The sequence below is a fragment of the Lithobates pipiens genome, unplaced genomic scaffold (genome assembly GCF_037356315.1).
Source record: "Lithobates pipiens isolate NorthernLeopardFrog02 unplaced genomic scaffold, aLitPip1_a1.2 Scaffold_25, whole genome shotgun sequence".
Classification (NCBI taxonomy): Eukaryota; Metazoa; Chordata; class Amphibia; order Anura; family Ranidae; genus Lithobates; species Lithobates pipiens.
The window spans coordinates 95,022,247-95,041,262 of record NW_027507787.1 but is presented as its reverse complement, the minus strand read 5'-3'; the positions used below and the strand labels follow the sequence as shown (position 1 = coordinate 95,041,262).

The following is a 19,016-nucleotide window of genomic DNA, read 5'->3' as shown; positions in this document are numbered from 1 at the left end:
TCTCTTCTATCAGGCACCCACGTAGAGTCAGTGACCTCATCATCCCCTCCCTCCTCGTCCCTGGAGAAAACCTGACAGTATCCTGCAGCTGAGGGAACATGACTGCCAGTTTCTTGTCCTTCTTGGGCATCCCCTCTCTCTGGGATCAAGTTACTGCCTTCCTCAACCTGGGTACCATCATCGGAGCCTTCAAAACGCTGTGGGGCTAGGGAAGGAGTGACTGATGACATTTAGCCGATGGAATAGGCTACTTTGGTAGCTGCATTGGCAGGCAAATTATTCTGAGCCTAGCTCCATGATGTCATAAAGGAGTGGAAGAGGACTCCAGTGGCAACCTGTGAAGCTCTGGTGATCTCCATGCCCAAGAGGGTTAAGACAATGCTGGAAAATAATGGTGGCCACACAAAATACTGACACTTTGGGCCCAATTTGGACATTTTCACTTAGGGGTGTACTCAGGGCTCAAGTCCTGTGGGAACGCATGGGAACGGAGTTCCTGTACTTTTTCCACAACAGGAACTCAGTTCCCATTAGCAGCCCTGTCCTGCAAGACTTTGAAGTATGCAAGCTCTGTGGCAGGTACTACACCAGCAGCTGCCGACACAGCTCGCAATAGTAATTGACACCTCACCATTCAGGCATTGCCAGTAGGGGGCCCCATGACAGCTTCCACTTCGATCTACCTGTCAATCACAGCTAGCTGACAAGTAGATCAGGTCCCTGCTGCTAAGAGATTGTATTTAGTCAGACCTCTCATGATGCGCTCCTCCCCTCCGGCCCCTCCTGATTTTCTGTCTCCTCATCTCCCCCCCCCAGTCTCCTGCATACTTGCTCTGTGTGTCCTGCTGAATCCCCCCCTCCTCTATCTTCAGGGCCATATGATGAGAGAACCCAGAGGAGGAGCACAGCTATTCTGCTCACAGGACATGCAGGGAGAGAGGTGAGCTGAGGGAGGAACATAAGTTTGGGGTGGAAAGCTGAGCACACTACCCTTTGCAAAGTTTAATGCCAGGAGGGAAGTTTATGTGGAAATATGTGAAGGGTTGGAATAGCAGTGAGTGTGTGTTGGAGCCCTGCAGAGTTTGCAGCCCCCCAAGCTAACATACATCTCCTAAGCAGGAACACATCACTATCTCCCCAGCATTATGTCCAGATAATGTGCAGTTAATTTATGACCTTTCCGTTTAACCCTCTGTTATCCAAACTCTGTTCAATGAAAAAAGTGTAAACTCACCACCTAAACATTCTATATACAAAATAAAATTCCCCAATAAAGATCAGAACACGATGTTCACATTTGCATGGAAGCACAATTGAATGAATGCTGATTATTCAGAGAATTACTGTATTTATGTTTATTGAGGATTGTTTTTTTTTTTTATGTACTAACAGTTAAGCTTCATACACACAATATGAAAATTGGATGAAAAATACAACTTTTGAAGCGTTCGTGCATATGAGCGTTTCATTTATTTTTATTTATTTTTTGGTGGGGGAGTGGATCTTGGGTGGGAGTTCCCACACTTTTTTCCCCAGGACATGACCCCTGGGTGTACTCACTTTTGTTGCCAGTGGTTTAGACATTAATGTATGTTTGTTGAGTTATTTTGAGGGGACAGCAAATTTATAATGTTATACAAGCTGTACACTCACTACTTTACATTGTAGCAAAGTGTAATTTCTTCAGCGTTACCACATGAAAAGATATAATAAAATATTTACAAAAATGTGAGGGGTGTATTCACTTTTGTGAGAGTGTGTATATACAGTACACAAAAAGAAGTGATCACAAGGTGTCTGGAGTAAAATATTCTTTACAAAATCCCACCCCAGCGTTATTTGGAACTAATGAACACAGAAAGAGGAATTACTTACAGTCTGGCTGTGCTGCTTGCTGGAGTTTACTCTCTGTAGAATGTGGATCCTTCCTGAATCCTCACAGGTTATATCTATGTTCCACATCTGTTATCAACTCTGTATGTCAAAAAAACTCAAGATTATCTCCTGGTGTACTGACAATGTACTTTGCTCTGCCTTTTTATGGTCTACTCTTCATGGGAAGTACATTGTATAGATATATCTTTAGGTTATGATAAAAAAAAAACACTTTTTCTTTTTTGTTTTACCTATTCCCCTACTTGTAGAGGTTGTCGTTGTTTTTTCCTTTCTTATTTTAATTGATTCTATTATCATATTATTGATGTAGGACCAACATATTACACAGTGCTTACATGGGAACATTAAAGTGGATGTAAACCTGATTTTTTTTTTTGTTTGATGTCATAATGTAGAGTATACGATTTCCTATCATTTGAAACCAGTCTTGCCACAAAGAGTTAATCCATCTCTGAGCAATCCACTTTTATTGTTCAGTGGGATAAATCTTGACAAACAGAGAAAAACTCCCCCTTGCTGTGAGTGACAGGTGATTTACATATCTTGTGCACTAGCCTAAGACATGCATTATTTTTTAATTCCCTCCCATTCCTTTCTTCTGCTGCTCTGCAAGGATTGGCTGTTCCACACCTCAGCATGATTTGGCATGGTGAAGTCATATGGGGACTTTTCTAGGTTTTGACTAGATGTTAGAGATCATAGCAGAAGTTCAGTGTAAGAAATACACAGGAGAAAATGCATGTTGATAAGGGGAGTGCAGAGGTGGGCGGGGAGTCTACTGACATCACGACTCCACCCACTGAGCCCTGGAAAACAGACCCACCCACAAAATCTGCAGTTTTTTGGGTCTCATAGCAGACAGAGGGGAGACATTTGACAGATAAGTATACATGCAGGAGGCATGTATATCCTTCTAGATAACCAATAGTGCAGTAGCTTAGAAAGGATGAGAGTGAGTTTACATCCACTTTAACCACTTGCCGACCGCCACAAGACGATGTACGTCGACAGAATGGCACGGGCAGGCATATGGGCGTACATGTACGTCCCTGCCTTCCCGCGGGTGGGGGGCCCCCCCAATAAAGGTTTAACCCCGTGATCACCCCCTGTCGCCAGTGTCACTAATGCTGGGTTCACATTGCAGCAGTTTATGAGAACGGATGTGATTTTGCACCGCACTGCAGTGCAAATCACATCCGATCTCTGTGCGATTCGAGTTCAGCCATACAGATAGTATGGCTGAATTCGCATCGCACTCGCCGCACCCGCCGCAAACTCGCACGGGACCCTTTTTTTGGTCCGCAGCAGAATTGGATCGCATGGGTGTTCACACCATGCGATCCGATTCCTGTCCGAGTTTGCAGATCGCACTGCGATATGCGAACTGATCTGGGGGTGTCATTAACATTTCACTGACACTCCCAGCAGTTCGCATAGGGCAGTGTGATGCGGGAACCCACCGTGGATTCGTGGCGTTCCCGCATCGTTCCAGTGTGAACCCAGCCTAATAAGCAATCGTTTTTCTGATCGCTGTATTAGTGTCACAGGTGACGCTAGTTAGGCAGGTAGGTATTTAGGTTCGCCGCAGCTTTTTATAGCGCCAGGGACCCCCATATACTACCGCATAAAGCCCCCTGATTGCCCCCTAGTTAACCCTTTCACCAGTGATCACCATATAACTGTTACAGGTGATGCTGGTTGGTTAGTTATTTTTTTATAGTTTCAGGGCACCCGCCATTTATTACCTAATAAAGGTTTAACCCCCTGATCACCCGGCGGGTGATATAAGTTTGAGGGTCAGATAAGGTCTGCGTCGCCCCAGGCAGCGTCAGGTTAGTGCCAGTACCGCTAACACCCACGCGCAAAGCATACACCTCCCTTAGTAATATAGTATCTGATCAGATCTATATTAGCGTCGCCAGCAGTTTAGGTTTCCCAAAACGCATTGTTAGCGGGATCAGCCCAGATAGTTTAGCCCCTCCGCCAAGCCCAGCCCAGCCCACCCAAGTGCAGTATCGATCGATCGATTGATCGATCACTGTCACTTACAAAACACAACACACATAACTGCAGCGTTCGCAGAGTCAGGCCTGATCCCTGCGATCGCTAACAGTTTTTTTTGTAGCGTTTTGATACAGTCGCTGACAGCCTAGGTGCTTTTTTACCTGTGAGTCTCACTAGTGTACCCCTAAATTTAGGGGTGTCTACTTTCCAAAATGGGGTCATTTGGGGGGGTTTGTGCCATCTTGGCATTTTATGGCCTTCAAAACTGTAATAGGTAGTGAGGAGTGAAGTCAAAAATTTACGCCCTTAGAAAGCCTGAAGGCAGTGCTTGGTTTTCTGGGCCCCGTACGTGGCTAGGCTCCCAAAAAGTCCCACATATGTGGTATCCCCGTACTCAGGAGAAGCAGCAGAATTTATTTTGGGGTGTTATTTCACATATGCCCATGGCATGTGTGAGCAATATATCATTTAGTGACAACTTTGTGAAAAAAATAAAAATAAAGTTTGTAATATTCCCGCAACTTGTGGCAAAATATAAAATATTCCATGGACTCAACATGCCTCTCAGCAAATAGCTTGGGGTGTCTACTTTCTAAAATTGGGTCATTTGTGGGGGTTTTGTGCCATCTTGGCATTTTATGGCCTTCAAAACTGTAATAGATAGTGAGGAGTGAAGTCAAAAATTTACACCCTTAGAAAGCCTGAAGGCGGTGCTTGGGTTTCGGGGCCCCGTACGCGGCTAGGCTCCCAAAAAGTCCCACATATGTGGTATCCCCGTACTCAGGAGAAGCAGCAGAATTTATTTTGGGGTGTCATTTCACATAGGCCCATGGCATGTGTGAGCAATATATCATTTAGTGACAACTTTGTGAAAAAAAAAAAAAGTTTGTAATATTCCCGCAACTTGTGGCAAAATATAAAATATTCCATGGAATCAACATGCCTCTCAGCAAATAGCTTGGGGTGTCTACTTTCTAAAATGGGGTCATTTGTGGGTGTTTTGTGCCATCTTGGCATTTTATGGCCTTCAAAACTGTAATAGGTAGTGAGGAGTGAAATCAAAAATTTACGCCCTTAGAAAGCCTGAAGGCGGTGCTTGGTTTCGGATCCCTGTACGCGGCTAGGCTCCCAAAAAGTCCCACATATGTGGTATCCCCGTACTCAGGAGAAGCAGCAGAATTTATTTTGGGGTGTAATTTCACATATGCCCATAGCATGTGTGAGCAATATATCATTTAGTGACAACTTTGTGAAAAAAAAAAAAAAAAAAAAAGTTTGTAATTTTCCCGCAACTTGTGGCAAAATATAAAATATTCCATGGACTCAACATGCCTCTCAGCAAATAGCTTGGGGTGTCTACTTTCTAAAATGGGGTCATTTGTGGGTGTTTTGTGCCATCTTGGCATTTTATGGCCTTCAAAACTGTGATCGGTAGTGAGGAGTGAAATTACAAATGTATGCCCTTAGAAATCCTGAAGGCGGTACTTGGTTTTCGGGGCCCCGTACGCAGCTAGGCTTCCAAAAAGTCGACCACATGTGGTATTTCCGTACTCAGGAGAAGCAGCAGAATGTATTTTGGGGTACAATTCCACATATAACCATGGCATGTGTGAGCAATATATAATTTAGTGACAACTTTGTGTAAAAAAAATAAATATTTTTTTTGTCATTATTCAATCGCTTGAGGCAAAAAAATAAAATATTCAATGGGCTCAACATGCCTCTTATCAATTTCCTTAGGTTGTCTACTTTCCAAAATGGGGTCATTTGGGGGGGGTTTTGTACTGTCCTGCCATTTTAGCACCTCAAGAAATGAGATAGGCAGTCATAAACTAAAAGCTGCGTAAATTCCAGAAAACGTACCTTAGTTTGTAGATGTGACAACTTTTGCGCAAACCAATAAATATACAGTTATTGACTTTTTTTTTACCAAAGACATGTGGCTGAATACATTTTGGCCTAAATGTATGACTAAAATTGAGTTTATTGGATTTTTCTAATAACAAAAAGTAGAAAATATCATTTTTTTTCAAAATTTGCGGTCTTTTTACGTTTATATCGCAAAAAATAAAAATCGCAGAGTCAGTCAAATACCTTTAAAAGAAAGCTCTATTTGTGGGAAAAAAAGGACGCAAATTTTGTTTGGGTACAACATTGCATGACCGCACAATTACCAGTTAAAGCAGCGCAGTGCCAAATTGTAAAAAGACCTCTGGTCATTGACCAGCAAAATGGTCCGGTCTGAAAGTGGTTAAAGTATAACTAAAGGCAAAACATTATATTTTTGTGCTGGACAGAGTGTTTGGCTATGGGACAGGAAGAAAAGGGAAATCTCTGCAACGGGTCACAGATGACAAAAAAATCTGACAGAGGGTATATCCATCCCTTACTCTATCCAAAATGAAAAAAAAAAAGGTTTTGCCTATGGTGCTACTTTATTGGGCGCAATGTCCCCAATAAAGCTCCCAAACTATTTCTCCTTCAACACTAGAGCTGGCGATAAAAAAAAAAAAAAGAAGAAGATTCTTCCTTCCACACAAACATGGTGGATAGAGAAACCCCAGCCAGAATATTGTATTCTGACAGCAGGACTCGGTGCTTCAGAATACACTGATCAGCCATTGATTGACAAAAGAAGAAGAAGCGGAACTACTTGGACTTGGACTACCGGGACAAGGTCATCCAGAGCCCAGGGCAAACATGGCAAACTGCACCCCCCGCCCCCAAGGTGTATGAACATTATGCGTCATCAAACCCCCCCCCCCAAATAAATGAGCACCAATCTTTTTCACCCTCCCAGCATAAATTCCCCCTCCTCCCAGTACAAATCTGTTCCCCTGCTGAAATCCCCCCTATCAGCAGAAATCTTAACCCCCATCCCCCAAATCCCCCCAATTCAAGTGCCCCCCCCCAAAAATCACTCCTCTTAGCACAAATTATCTACCCCTAAGATTACCCCTCCCAATAAACCCACTGGAAATCATCCCTTCCAGCACAAAACACCCCAATCATCCCTTCTAGCACAAATCTTCTTCTCCCATTCCTTCTCCCCCTAAATTTTGGAATCCCCCCGAATTTCCCCTCCTAGAACAATACTTACTCCCTGCTGCCCCCAAATCCCCCTTTCCAGCATAAATCCCCTCCCCCTATTTCCTTGTGGTGCCCCCCCACCTTACATGATACCACAGTGCCCAGGGCAGTCGACCCTCCTGCCCACCCCTTGTCCCGGCCCTGACTGGGATGCAGCTACCAATCAGATGTTCACAATATGATGCTGTTTTGGATTCTATGTATGTAAGTGCACAATTGTCATATTTTAATAAATTCTGGTTTTAGCTATATTACACTATGTGTGTTTCCTCTCTGCATATTATTACCAAGGTGCACTAAAGTGTTCGGGTTTGGCTTAAAGAAAAGATGGCAACCTAAATGGTCAGCTGGAAATGGTGCCCAGCACTGGTTTAGCGAGACATACCATGCTGGCTCCATGTCCTGCGCCACTTGATGACTTCATAACCTGGGCTACATAGTTGAACACCTTATTTGTAAACATTTGGAAACAATTAGAAAGGATAACCTGAAGGGTCTGAGAAGAAAAATGCCAGACACATGGGGAATAGGTTTGACCAATAAAGTAGGTGTCCCTTTACATTATTTGGCTTGTAGCTTTATATCATTCCATGATGTTCTGTTATTTTTTGGAGAAAACAGTGTCTGTTAGTAATGTGAGTTAAAAAAGTCCACTAGACCCCTTTCACACTGGAGGCATTTTTCAGGCGGTAAAGGGCTAAAAATAGCGCATGTAAAGCGCCTGAAAAAAGCCTCCCCGAGTACTTTCACACTAGAGCGGTGTGCTTGCAGAACTATAGAAAATTTCCTGAAAGCAGCATGTTTGGAGCGGTTTAGGAGCGATGTATACACCTCTCCTCCACCACCCCTGCCCATTGAAATGAATGGGCACCATTGCCGAAGCGCCTGCAAAGCTATTCAGAAGCGCCGCTTTTCTGGCAATATTAACCCTTTCCTCGGCGTTAGCGGGGGTTAAAAATGCCCCACCGCTGACCAAAAAGCGCAGCTAAAACGATAGTAAAGTGCTGCTAAAACTAGCATCGCTTTACTGCTAACGCACCCGCGCTAGCAGTGTAAAAGGGTCTTATTGTTGTTTGTGATGGTTAAACCACTTACATATTGTAAAGGTGAAATTGTTTTTACAGTGATCACATTCAGATATGTATTTATATGTTTTCTTTTTTTAACACCATGGTTTTCTAATTTTTTAAGTGTGTGTGTTTTTATTTTTAAGTTGTATAGTAGTATACTCTATCTGTAGCTGTAAAATAAGACTAGTGATAAATAATTGTCACTTGTTACATAGGAAGATTAAATTACAATAGTGTTTAACAACAAATACAATGCCTAGAGGTGTGAAATATCAGTCGCTGCTGGATGACACAATACGTCCTAGCCATGGAAACACCACAAAGCACAAATTGTAACATCAGAAAGTCCGACATAAGGCACAATAAAGAGGACATTTCAAAAACGAGCGACTTTTGTAAAGGAGAGGAATAACAGCAGAAGAGGTGAGTTTTGTCTAATTTTATTTGTTATGAACCCAGATTCCAAAATATGTTGAGACAGATAAACTATTTATAAGGTTATCATCTCCAACCAAGGAACCCAAAACAAAAACTCCTTGGACAACTGCTGCTAGTCTTCCAGACCACCTATGGGCATTCAGATCATTTTCTCAGCCTTAGTGACACTAAACTCTGTTTTAAAAAAAAGTCAATCAAAAGTTTTGATCTCAGCCTCCTCAAAGACTCCAAATGCCTTTTTTAACCACTTCAGCCCCGGAATAATTGGCCCCTCAATGACCAGAGCACTTTTTACAATTTGGCACTGCGCTGCTTTAACTGGTAATTGCACAGTCATGCAATGCTGTACCCAAACAAAATTTGTGTCCTTTTTTCCACAAATAGAGCTTTCTTTAGATGGTATTTGATTGCCGCTGCGATTTTTATTTTTTGTGATATAACGGAAAATACAGAAAATTTTGAAAAAAATTATATTTTCTACTTTTTGTTATAAAAAAACCCAATAAACTAAATTTTAGTCATACATTTAGGCCAAAATGTATTCAGCCACATGTCTTTGGTAAAAAAAATGGCAATAAGCGTATTTATTAGTTTGTGCAAAAGTTATAGCATCTACAAACTAGTGTAAGTTTTCATGAATTTACACAGCTTTTAGTTTAGGATCTTATTTCTTGATGATGGCAGTCATGGCCCCAAATGACCCCATTTTGTAAAGTAGACACCCCAAGGAGATTGTTGAGAGGCATGTTGAGCCCATTAAATATTTTATTTTTTGTCACAAGTGATTGAAAAAAGAAAAAAAAATGTACACAAAGTTGTCACTAAATGATATATTGCTTAAACATGCCAAGGGCATATGTGAAATTACACCAACAAATGTATTCTGCTGCTTCTCCTGAGCATGGGGATACCTCATGTGTGAGATTTTTTGGGGGCCTAGCCACGTACTACAATAGGTGTATACAACAGACGTATGCCCAATTATTATAAATATATAATCTGCAAATAAAATAAACATTTTGGATGGTATATTAAGCAACATTTAAATAATGTGAGCGATAATTTGTTCAATGTTTACTCTTACCTTTCAATGGTATTGCAAGAAAAGATCATTTTTTTAAGTAAATGTAACTCAATTAGAATATGGAAATGCACATACCTTAAAAGTTTTGTTTAGATTACTCAATATTATACATTATTTTTGTAAATGTAAAATATGTGTTTTAAGAACGAATGGAAAATTAAGTAAGGTACTTAAAATATCAAAGTAAATTGATTAATATTTATTTTTATGTTGAAAATGATAAAAAGTTTATGTTAAAATTACAAGCCAACAGAATAATTTTTATCAGTATTTTCTTGTACTATATATCCTATATGAACGATCTTAAGGCTAACCACAGATGATTAGAATCTTGGTCGGTTCAGCAGGAACTGGCCGAGTTTTGAACCGTGTATGGACAGGCTGACTGTAACAAGTTGATCGATCAACCAGCCTGCCGGATTTACTTGCGAATATTGCTAGTGACTGCTATAGCCGCTAGCAATAATCACTGTCTTCTCCCAGTGGGGGGCAGGGGAAGCCGTCTCAGCAGGAAGGATTCCACTGTCAGCGCTGTCTGTGTTGATGGAAGAATCATGCAAATTTATTTCCTGCAAATAGGGAAGAAATTTGCACTGCTTATGCCCCTACTTATTACTACATCTGGCTAGGCATGTAGATGTACAGATCAGTATATGTCAAACATAAAACAGCTGATCAGGCAACCTGGAAATGTTTAATTGTCATAGTAATATAAGGGCAGTGCTTGGAGATGTATAGCAACTACTTCCAACTGCATTTCAAAATGTCTATTAATTTAAATACAGTTGTTGCAGAAATTTTCCCTGTCCTTCCTGTTCCATCTGACACCTGTCACCTACACATGAAATGAGGGAAAATCTTCTTGGGGTGGAAACAGGCTTTAAAACACACCTGAAAGAGGAACTAAAACATCCTCATGCACTAGGAATTCGCCTTTTAATACTGTCTACATTGTGCTGTATATATTATCATGACACTAACCAATAAACCATGTAAAATAAAATCAATCCTAATATTCTACCAAAATAATGTTTCTAAACACTCAAATAAGTGAATGTGAAAAAATGCTATATTAAATTTTCTATTAATTATACAGTGTGGATTTAAAAAACAAAAACGTATAAACTGTACAAATGATTGAGTTGTTTTTGCTGGTGTCATGTAACAATGTTTTTTGATTGTTAATTTTAGTCTAAAAAATTGTATTTCCCTGTGAAAACCTGTCTTGTTTATTCACTCCATTGAAAGCTTCTTGAGCATCTATTGGAGTTGCTCACTGGACAGCCAGAAGAAGAAAATCTTTATAATTTTACAAAATTGCATATGGCCTTCTCTTAACCACTTGACCTTCGTAAGGTTTTATCACCTTCATGACCACGGCATTTTTTGCTATTCCACATTGTACTACTCTATTTGGCAATTGCATGGTCATGCAACACTGTATGCATTGGTGTGCACCCCAGAGCACACATACACATGTGTATAGCAGCATAGCAGTGGATGATGTCAGTAGTTTTGTTATTTTTATGATTTTTTTACAATTTTATGTTTTTTTTAATTATTTTTACAATATAATTTTTTGTTATTTTAAAAAAAAATTTTTTTTTTAGCAGCCCCGTCATAGGGCTTTGGTGAAATATCAAGGGTCTAAACCAGGGGTAGGCAACTTCGGCCCACCAGCTGTTTTGAGACATTGCACCCCAGACAGCTCCACCTCTCCTCTCCTTCTAGAATCCTAGGTCATAGTGTGGCTGCCTGTGAGTCTCCAGCTGCTAACACCCGGCCACTCCCAGCAGTGGTGGAATTATAGGGGTCACCAAGATCGCCATGGCGACCGGGCCCCTTGCTGCAGGGGGCCCTTGAGGAGGAGGGGAGGCTGAGAGGAGCTCCCCGATAATCAGCCGAGCTGAAATCGGCAGTGTGCGGGAGCACCTTACATTAGGGTAAAGTGTGTGCTCTTTGTCTCCCCCTACAGTGCAGTACCCGGCAGGAAGAGCCAAGGTAAATGTCTGCCGTTTTTTTTTTTTATAAGACTAGCTGCTGTATTTGTGTTTGTATGTGTGTGTGTGAGCATGCTTGTATGTGTATGTGTGAGCATGCTTGTATGTATGTGTGTGTGTGAGCATGCTTGTATGTGTATGTGTGAGCATGCTTGTATGCATGTGTATGTGTGAGCATGCTTGTATCTATGTGTGTGTGTGTGTGAGCATGCTTGTATGTGCGTGTGTGTGTGAGCATGCTTGTATGTGTGTATGTGTGCATGTGAGCATGCTTGTATGTGTGCTTGTGAGCATGCTTGTATGTGTGCGTGTGAGCATGCTTGTATGTGTGTGTGTGTGTGTGAGCATGCTTATATGTGTGTGTGAGCATGCTTGTATGTGCGTGTGAGCATGCATGTATGTGTGTGTGTGTGTGTGTGTGTGTGAGCATGCATGTATTTGTGTGTGTGTGAGCATGTATGTGTGTGAGCATGCATGTATGTGTGTGTGTGTGTGTGTGTGTGTGTGTGTGTGTGTGTGTGTGTGAGCATGCTTGTATGTGTGTGTGTTCATATATGTATGTGTATGTATGCATGTGTGTGTGTGCAAGTATGTGAGTGTGCATGTATGCATATGTATGCATGTGAATGTGCATGTGTTTATCAGTGGTGGTGCATCCAAAAAGGTGCACAGGTGTCGCCCCCTCTCTCCAGCCACCCCCTCTATGACCAATGGATAGATTAATGCATAGCATGAATCTATCCATGGCCACCGATGCCACCCCCATATTTAGGTGTCTGGTCCCTTTTGGGGTGCCGGGCGCCTGATTTACAGCGGCGGGGTGTTTTTGCAGCACCTGATTAGAGCCATGGGCTCTAATGGGCTTCAAAATAGGTGAACTGCGAGTGCCATGCTTGACGCTCACAGTCTACCCAGGTGTGTTAGAAAAGTGAATTAATATTCACTTTCCTAACACTGAACCGCCTCTCCACCAATCAGGTGTGCGGGTCTGTTACTCATCACCTAATTGGCTAAAATGATAGGCACAGCTATTGGACGCCTATCAGGAGGAGAGGACAGGAGATGAGGATGGCAGAAGATGCATGGAGGACCCCGCTCATGGCCGTTACCCGCTGCCCCACCAAGACAGGGTAAGTGGTGGGCAGACAGCGAGCGGGTGGTGGGGATTCACAGTGGCAGCATTTGATGGGCACACCAACAGCATTTGATGTGCACAGTGGCGGCATTTGATGGGCACAGTGGCAGCATTTGATGGGTACACTGGCAGCATTTGATGGGCACAGCGGTGGCATTTGATGGGCACAGCGGCAGAGTTTGATGGCACAGCGTTGACATTTGATGGTACAGTGGTGACATTTGATGGTACAGTGGTGGCGTTTGATGGTACAGTGGTGGCGTTTGATGGGCACAGTGGCTGTAATTGATGTTTTTTAAATCGGTTCCTTTATATGCGGCCACCCACTTGGGACTGGGCCCTGGTGTTCCACCATCGGGCCCGGAGAAAAGAGCCCTGTCCGGAAGTCGGGGGGGGGGGCCCTCCAAGGTTTCCTGCATCAGGGCCCTGAAGGTTCTAGTTATGCCACTGACTCCCAGCCCACACAAATCAAAGCAAACAGGCCTAGCTTCCAGCTAGGCCTGCCTAAATTTGCCTATACTCACAAAAAAATCCTAACCTCTAGCACCTACCTATGTAGAGGGTGCTACACAATAAAATCTAATTTCTTCATAAATTTAGGCCAAAATGTATTCTGCTACATTTCTTTGGTAAAAACCAAACTGTGTTTTTGTAGACACTATACTATTAGGGACAGTCTAGATACTGATCAGTACAGACACTATACTAGTAATATTGTGGTAGACAATCTGGCACTTACGGACACTGGCTGGGAGGGACACTAACAGACTAAATGTCATTGTTATTAACACTAATACAGTAAGCAGCGATAATACTGTACACTGAGACTGTACTAATGGCACTGACTGGGTAACAGGAGAGATCAGGAGTAGGGATGAACGAACTTCCGACGGGACGTTTCGCGAATGCGGAACGCGAACGCGGCCGATAGCGTTCGCGGGGGGCCCCATTGATTTCAATGGGAGGCGAACTTTACAAACCTACAGGTCAAATTTGCAGCCACAAAATAATTACTAGCTGTGCACACATAGTCCCACCACATGGCCAATGACATAACACATGTATGAGGTGAATCTTGGATCGACAACTACAAGCATTCTTTTTTTATATGTGAAATTGTGACAATTCAGGACTGTGGAGTGCATGAAGGCAATGGAGGAGAGGGAAGGTCAGGGTAGGCAAAGAAGAGGGTGCAGGAGATGATCACCAGCAGCGTGACATACAGCAATGACACCTGCACCGTGATAGAGTGATCTGACACCAGCACTGTGATAGAGAGCACTGAAATCAGCAGCGTGACATACAGCAATGACACCTGCACCGTGATAGAGTGATCTGACACCAGCACCGTGATAGAGAGCACTGACATCAGCAGCGTGACATACAGCAATGACACCTGCACCGTGATAGAGTGATCTGACACCAGCACCGTGATAGAGAGCACTGACATCAGAAGCGTGACATAAAGCAATGACACCTTCACTGTGATAGAGTGATCTGACACCAGCACCGTGATAGAGAGCACTGACATCAGCAGCGTGACATAAAGCACTGACACCAGCACCGTGATATACAGCACTGACACCAGCAGCGTGACATACAGCAATGACACCTGCACCGTGATAGAGTGATCTGACACCAGCACCGTGATAGAGAGCACTGACATCAGCAGTGTGACATAAAGCAATGACACCTGCACTGTGATAGAGTGATCTGACACCAGCACTGTGATAGAGAGCACTGACATCAGCAGCGTGACATAAAGCACTGACACCAGCACCGTGATATACAGCACTGACACCAGCACCGTGATATACAGCACTAACACCTGCACCGTAAGCAGCCCCAGGAGTAAGTCAGCATAGCACAGGGATGGTGGGAGCCCCTCATAATGAGCATAGCCCCTCATAATATGCACAGCAGAGGTACAGCCCCAGGAGGAAGTCAGCGTAGCACAGGGATGGTGGGAGCCCCTCATAATAAGCAGCCCCAGGAGTAAGTCAGCATAGCACAGGGATGGTGGGAGCCCCTCATAATGAGCATAGCACAGGGATGGTGGGAGCCCCTCATAATATGCACAGCAGAGGTACAGCCCCAGGGGGAAGTCAGCACAGCACAGGGATGGTGGGAGCCCCTCATAATAAGCAGCCCCAGTAGAAATATGACTCTGCTCAACCTCTTCAAACAGGAGGGTACGGGCATATAGTACGGTGTGCTTTTTTAGTACAAGGAAGTGAGCCAAATGAAGAAAGAAGGTCTGTGTGCTCGATTAAAAAAATTGTTTCTAGACATATACATGGTCTACTGGTCACATGTGTTGAATTCCTCCGAGATCCATGCCTCATTCATTTTTAGAAATGTGAGGTAGTTAACACTGTCATGAGCTAGCGAGTACGCTTATCGGTCATGATCCCCCCTGCTGCGCTGAACGTCCTTTCGGACACGACACTGGATGAGGGGCAAGCCAACAGTTCGATTGCAAATTGGGCAAGCTCTGGCCAGAGGTCAAGCCTGCCCACCCAGTAGTCCAGGGGTTCATCACTCCTCAGAGCGTCCACATCGGCTGTTAACCCGATGTAGTCGGACACCTGTCGGTCTAGGCGTTCCTTGATGCTGGATCCGGATGACACCTGTCGATTGGTCAGCTGAAAGAATGACCTCATATCAGAAGTCACCAACACATCTTCAAACCGGCCTCTTCTTGCAGGCGCTGTTGGATTGGTACCCGCAACTCCTTCTCTAGGAGTGGGAATTGCTCCTCTGCCAGCGCACGCAAAAGCAGAATGCGGCATTTCTCGAAGCAAGGCCTGGAAGTGCTCCATTCTGACAGCCCTCTGTGACGGCGGTAAAATTTCCGCCATTTTGTGTTTGTACCAGGGGGTCTAAGTACGTTGCCACCCAGTACTGGACCCTTATGCTTTTTATACGGGGGTCCCTGTTAAAACACTGGAGCATGAAGGCCCCATTTGCACTAAACTGGAAGCGGTGTGGTGGCCTGGCTCCTGCTCATCATCCAGGATAATGTCGTCCTCTTCATTCTCCTCTCCCCATCCACGCACAACAGTGATCCCAGAAAGGTTTAAAGCATGCTCTTCTTGCTCCTCCTCGTCCGCCCCGGCACCATCCTCCTCTGACTCCTCTTCAGACTCCTGTTGTTCACTTGTTTCAGATAGAGTAGCCCCCCCTCAGAATTCATCCAGCATTGTGACTTCCTCATCTTCCCGTTCCTGCTCCTCCACACCTTGATCAATGACACAACGCAATGCACTCTCCATAAAGAAGGCATAAGGTACCATGTCACTGATGGTGCCATGACTGGGACTGACCAGTTTGGTGATCTCCTCAAATAGCCGCAGAAGTCTGCATGCGTCGCGCATGAGCAGCCACTGGTGCGGTGAAAAAAAACCAGCTCCCCAGAACCTGTTCTGCCGCAGAGTTCATACAGGTAGACGTTAACTGCACGTTTCTGCTGGAGCAGCCTATCAAGCATATAGAAGGTTGAGTTCCATCACGTCGGGCAATCGCAAATAAGACGTCTGACCGGCAGATTGTGTCGCCGCTGAATGTCAGCAAGGCTCACCTGGCATGTTGAAAAGGTTCTGGGGAGCTTGGGCGGCGCAGCGGAAGAGACGCTAGCAGCGGAAAAGGAGGAGTCAGCCGAGGAGGAGAGGGAGTAGGAGGAGGAGGAGGAGAAGAAGAGCCAGGCCTGCATGCAATCCGTTGCAGTAAAACCAAATCTACACGGGTGCCACAGGTTACATGCTTGACGGCCGTCAGAAGGTTCACCCAGTGGGCAGTAAAAGTGATATACCTTCCCTGCCCTTGTTTGCTAGACCATGTGTCTGTGGTCAGATGTATCTTGGCACCGACACTGTGTGCCAGAGATACATTCACTTGCCGCTGAACATGGCCATATAGCTCTGGGATGCCCTTCTGTGAGAAATACTTCCTTCCTGGGACCTTCCATTGTGGTGTTCCAATGGCCACAAATTTTCGAAAGGCCTCCGAGTCCACCAGTTTATATGACAGTAGTTGGCGGGCTATCAGTTCTGACAAGCCAGCCGTCAACCGTTGGGCAAGAGGGTTATCCGGCGTCATCATTTTTTTACGCTCTAAACATTAGGCCCACGGAAGCCTGCCTTTTTGCAGAAAAACGTGAGCTTGGCGTGATGGAAGGTGGAGTGGAGGACAATTGTGAGGAGAGAGGAGAAGGAGAAGTAGAAGACGAGGCTGGACGGTGAGAGCATGGAGTGTGGCTTTGTGTGTTCCGTTGCTCCCACTGGGCTCGGTGATGGCAGCTCATGTGCCTTCTTAAGGCGGTCGTCCCTAGGTGAGTGTTGGGCTTACCGCGACTAATGCGTTGACTGCAAAGATTGCAGATGGCAACACTTTTGTCAGCAGTGGACACTTTAAAAAAAGCCCACACTGCGGAGCCATGTGCCGGCGTCCTGGGAGCGCAGATGTGACCGTACATGGTCGATGACTCCCTCCTGATACATTAGCAGTCTGCTTTGTCCCTCCTGTGCAATGTAAGTTATTCCTGCTTCTCCTCCCTATCTGATGGTCCATATCTCCCTCTGAACTGCCCTCCTCTTCCTCTCTTGTGGGCACCCACGTGACATCACTAGACACGTCATCATCGACGTCACCTTCTCCACCGCTGTAAGTAGAGATCTCGGAGTAGACAGCAACAACGGGGACCAACCTCCTCCTTGGGCTGATCTGAGTACTGTCGTCAGACTGCTGAGTGGCGGTTGTTGCTACCTCCTCTTCCTGATCCAATGCCAAGAGTGGCTGCGCATCAGAAATGTCTTGATATGGATCGGAAAATAATTCCTGTGACTGAAGCGGAAGGTATGTGGTGGTGGTGGTGGTGTTGTTGGTGGTAGTGTCTTTGAGGGTGCACATAGCAGAGAGTGAAGAAGAGGGTGCAGATCGAGAGGATGAGGAGGGTGCAGAAGAGTAAGGCTGAGTGAGCTACTCAACCAATTCTGGTGCTTCCTTTGACATAATCGCACGCACCTTCTGCAATTTCCCACTTTGTTGCTCCTGCCCTACCCCTACCACCCCTGCGGAAGGGCCTGCCTCTTCCTCTGCCTGTCATTTTTTAAATGACCCTGTGACAAAACTCTTTAGAGACGTGTAGTATGTATGTGGAAGAAGGTATATAACACCCCGCCTCAATCTGTTGTTTTTGGGGGGCACTGGTCTATCACACAAGTTACAATACTTTTTTTTGGATTGCGTTTGTCACTCTTTGTAGTATCGCTGCAGAACCGCTCAGCAGTCACAATGCTGCACAGTGGAAACGCACTATACAGTGCCTTGTGAAAGTATTCAGCCATCTTGAACTTTTCAACCTTTTGCCACATTTCAGGCTTCAAACATAAAGATATAAAATTTTTATTTTTTGTGAAGAATCACCAACAAGTGGGACACAATTGTGAAGTGGAACGAAATCTATTGGATTTTTTTTAACTTTTTTAACTAATAAAAAAATGAAAAGTGGGGCGTGCAAAATTATTCGGCCACCTTGCGTTAATACTTTGTAGAGCCACCTTTTGCTGCGATTACAGCTGCAAGTCGCTTGGGGTATGTCTCTATCAGTTTTGCACATCGAGAGACTGAAATTCTTGCCCATTCTTCCTTGCAAAACAGCTCGAGCTCAGTGAGGTTGGACGGAGAGCGTTTGTGAACAGCAGTTTTCAGCTCTTTCCACAGATTCTCGGTTGGATTCAGGTCTGGACTTTGACTTGGTCATTCTAACACCTGGATACGTTTATTTATGAACCATTCCTTTGTAGATTTTGCTGTATGTTTGGGATCATTGTCTTGTTGGAAGATAAATCTCTGTCCCAGTTTCAGGTCTTTTGCAGACTCCAACAGGTTTTCATCCAGAGTGGTCCTGTATTTATCTGCATCCATCTTCCCCTCAATTCTAACCATCTTCCCTGTCCCTGCTGAAGAAAAGCAGGCCCAAACCATGATGCTGCCACCACCATGTTTGACAGTGGGGATGGTGTGTTGAGGGTGATGAGCTGTGTTGCTTTTACGCCAAACATATCGTTTTGCATTGTGGGCAAAAAGTTCGATTTTGGTTTCATCTGACCAGAGCACCTTCTTCCACATGTTTGGTGTGTCTCCCAGGTGGCTTGTGGCAAACTTTAGACAAGACTTTTTATGGATATCTTTGAGAAATGGCTTTCTTCTTGCCACTCTTCCATAAAGGCCAGATTTGTGCAGTGTACGGCTGATTGTTGTCCTATGGACAGACTCTCCCACCTCAGCTGTAGTTCTCT

The 19,016-nt window shown here is 44.3% G+C and overlaps 2 protein-coding genes across 2 annotated transcripts in view; one reads left to right on the top strand and one right to left on the bottom strand.

Annotated features, from left to right (window-relative positions):
- The window catches only part of LOC143930421 (uncharacterized), a 277,574-nt gene extending 275,553 nt beyond the window's left edge, over positions 1-2,021 (bottom strand). Inside the window, exon 1 of the mRNA XM_077454728.1 lies at positions 1,876-2,021. The gene's annotated coding sequence lies outside the window, so the exon portion shown is untranslated. The remainder of the gene's footprint in view (positions 1-1,875) is intronic.
- A 6,329-nt stretch (positions 2,022-8,350) lies between these two features.
- The window catches only part of LOC143930420 (membrane-spanning 4-domains subfamily A member 4D-like), a 128,770-nt gene continuing 118,104 nt past the window's right edge, over positions 8,351-19,016 (top strand). Inside the window, exon 1 of the mRNA XM_077454726.1 lies at positions 8,351-8,483. The gene's annotated coding sequence lies outside the window, so the exon portion shown is untranslated. The remainder of the gene's footprint in view (positions 8,484-19,016) is intronic.